The following is a 3,597-nucleotide window of genomic DNA, read 5'->3' as shown; positions in this document are numbered from 1 at the left end:
AACAGCCCACATGGGCCCCCCCCAGATCCAGAAACATGTTCTTTGACAGGGGGGCATGTCGACCTGATCTCTGCTGTGTCACAGCAGGGCATATCCTTGTCCAGGACCAAAGGGAAAAGGCGGGAAAGGGGATCAGATCGCCAACGTCATTAAAACAGACTGTCGCAAGCATAAAGGGAAAGAAGGAGAGGGGCCAATCGCCAATCCCCTCCCTCACCCCCGGGCGAGACTCCCCCCCCCCACTTCAAAACCCGGTATGCCCTCACAGGCAGACCTACCGGGGTGTTCAGTGCCACAAGCCGAATCAAAAAAGCGAGCCGCCCAGGCAAGGCCCCAATGCACAGAAAACCCGGCCAGAAAAAAAAGCCAAAAAACGTCAAGTCAAGCTAAAAAAGGCTCTCCCCCCCCCAGTGGGGCCCGGGATAGCCTGACAGCCGAAGGAGACCCCCCCAAGCATTTAGGATCTCCAATGGGTTTTCAAAACCCATGTCAACCGAATACGACGATGTCTCGATGTAACTATCAATTATAACATCATGGCAGCAATCTAAATATTCCCGCATGGAAATCTGTGGCTTCTCCTTAAGGAGTCCTCCTCCACCAATAGGCGTCAAGGAGCATTGACATCTCAGCTCCAGGGGAAAATTATCAGCGGAAGCTGTTTTGCTTTTCCGGGTATCACGTCTACGCGCTGCCACGTTCTGATGGGAAAAGAGGCCTGATCACCCGGTAAGAAAATTCCCTGCTCCGCAATAGCCATGCACCGCATGTGGAGATGTTGAATCTCTTGCCGTGAGATTCAAATGGGCCCGGGGGGGCCCCCCAAATTGACAATGTGTACAGCCCGGGCCCCACTGAGTACTTAGACATCGCCATTTTTGGCTTTTCCCCAGCACACGACCGGTGATCATAGGGGGAACTTTAAAGCACCCCCCCTCCTGGCTCCCTGCAGGGGACCGGGTGCGGTTTGGCCCCTCCATACCCAAGGCTTGAGACATTCCCCCCAGATCGCTCTCCTCACAGCCCGGGCCCCCAAGCATGTAGAGGAGGGGTCCAACCTCACCCTGGCCACTGCGATCTGGTGGGAGAGGATTTTGGTGGCGGGGCGATGAGACCGCATAGGACCACATGGCACTATAAAAACCCTCATGGATATTTGGGCCCCCCGAAAAACCCGACCGAAACCAAGAGGAAAACAACAAGGCCAAATGGCAGGGGTTCCAGAGCGCCTTGGCCCCCTTTCGAAAGCAAAAACCCACACAAAGTGAAAAAGGGAAGTGCTACAACCAGACTTGTAAAAGCCATTGAGAGGCAGCCCACTGCCCTACCCAAAACTCGGCCTGGGGCTAGGAACAGGGGCCCTGATATTCAATGACGAGATTGGGAGGCAACCACAGGTAAATATTGGGGGGAAAAATTTCCCAAGGCAAAGAACCCCCCGGGAACCTGCCCTCCAAGGGAGGGGTCAGGGTGCCAAAGGGAAAATGCCAGCGTGAGGCAGGAAAAGTGGTGGAATGGTGTGATCCTTCGATCCCCCATACCCCCCCCAGGCATGGCAAAGGGTCAAACGAGCCCCCCAGCCGCTCACCCCCAAAGCATGTCGAGCAAGGCCAACAGACTGGCCAAAAGTTTTTTCTGCGAAACGAGTAGCGACACCCTGCCCCCGAACTGAGGGGAAGACAAAAAAACGCCTACAACCCAAAAGACTTTTCTTACCAGAGAAAGGGCAGCCGAACCCATAACTCGACGTTACTTTTTTCTGAGGGAACTAAGAGATGCATACAAAGCCATTGCAAAACGCCCCGGTGCTGAGGGTCTCGTCCCCCTCATTTCCCCCCCTGGGACTGGTAGGTGAGTTTTTATTTCCCGCAACTCATCAAAAAGTCCTGGAAAAATCCCCTCTACCCCCGCTGGAAGAGGGTACCATATTCCCATTCCTAAACCCCAAAGGACCAGGGAAGTACCGCCCCATCTCTCTCCTCGCTTTTTTGGCCAAGACTGCCCAAGGATGGTACTGAAAAAGGGTCCGATGGAAAAGGGGGGCCCCCCCACGAACACTCCACGGGTTTTTACCGGGGCATGACACAGGGCCCCACATAGCCAGCTTTGAGCCAATAAACACGGGGGTGGGGAGGTTCGAATTGGGAAGTCCTCTTGCCATTTTAGGAAAAACCTGATCCCAAAAAAAAACAGAGGTAACTCTTGGCTGATAAAGGTGACTATTTACAATAGAAAAAGCCAAGTCAATTCCAAGGGGCCCTATCACAGCACATGCCCCCTAGAAAAAAGGGAACCCCCAAAGGGGGGGGTTCTCAGTCCGCCCCCTTTTTAAAACATTAAAATTTCCGTATCCTCAAAAAAACCCCCAGTGGGTGCAAGTCCTCCTATGCAACGATCTCCTATCATCTCCACTGGCCACATGCCCAAACAAAACCCCGCGTTGTTGGGCCTGGTTCCGAAGAGGTTGCAGGGAAGACTAAAATCTCGCAACCCAAAACCAAAGGCCCTGGGTTGAACAGGAGTTCAAAGGGAAAAGTCTGAAAATCCCGGGGAAAGGACTTGGGTGGGTTCGGCTACCTCACCCGGGTAAGGGAAAACCCCCACCCCTCCTTCCGCAAAGGGGTCCCGCACCCGCTTGACGGAAAAAAGGCAAGACTGTTGCCTGAGAGAAAAAAGTGGAAGCGCTAGGGGCCAACATAGAGTACTAAAATCATTCTATTACATGCTGTAGGGCCCCTTGTAACTATCCCCCCTCGCTCTGATTGGCATTAAGAGAAAAAATAAAGACCGACTGGAGACAGTCCAAAACGAAGCCGCCAGGGTCATTCTGGGTGCCCCAAGGCGGGCGAAGGTCCTCAACCTCCTAGTGGAGACAAAACCTCCCCCTTTGGGCCTTTACGAATTGATCTAACGGCGCACAATTCTTATCAAAGATCATCCGGCTCCCCGGGCACAAGCCTAAGAAAAAAAATATCAGACGCCTGAACAGATAACGAGCTGTCTCAAACAACTCCTGGTGTCTCACACGCCAGGTTTAACACCCATCCCGCTCAAAAAACCGCTCTGGGCCCAAGGCATGGGTCCCCCCACCCTGATTTTTCGAACTCCGCCGTGGGGGACAAACCTCGATAGAGTTTTCGGTCATGAGACTGGGGAACAAAAAAAACGAATATTGTACGCCTAGCCTAAAGGCAAAACCCAGGGGTCATTGCAACATCACCTCCGGGAGCGAAAAAAATTTCACGATGGATCGGTCGATCCTTGACCCACACGCAGGGGCCCCTTCGCAGCAAGGGATGCCCCAAAAACCCTGAGGGTAACAGACAAAGCCCCTCGCTAAGGCAGAGGCGTTGCTGTCAGGGAGCATGAGCCCCGCGTCCCGAGGGGAAAGGGCACGTGGGCATAACCACAAACTCCAAAAGGGGCCGTCGACTGCTTCGCGCGCTCACCCACTGACAATAAACTAACCTTTTGACTACCCCCTCACTTGCAAGAGGATTTTTTGCACAGGGGGTTCTTTCAAGGTAAAAGAAATTATATAAACTGGGTTCCCCGCCACTAGGGGTCAGAGGCAATGAGCTTGCTGACAGATTAGCC

This window comes from Penaeus monodon, chromosome 4, assembly GCF_015228065.2.
Source record: "Penaeus monodon isolate SGIC_2016 chromosome 4, NSTDA_Pmon_1, whole genome shotgun sequence".
Lineage (NCBI taxonomy): Eukaryota > Metazoa > Arthropoda > Malacostraca > Decapoda > Penaeidae > Penaeus > Penaeus monodon.
This window is presented reverse-complemented; position numbering follows the sequence as displayed.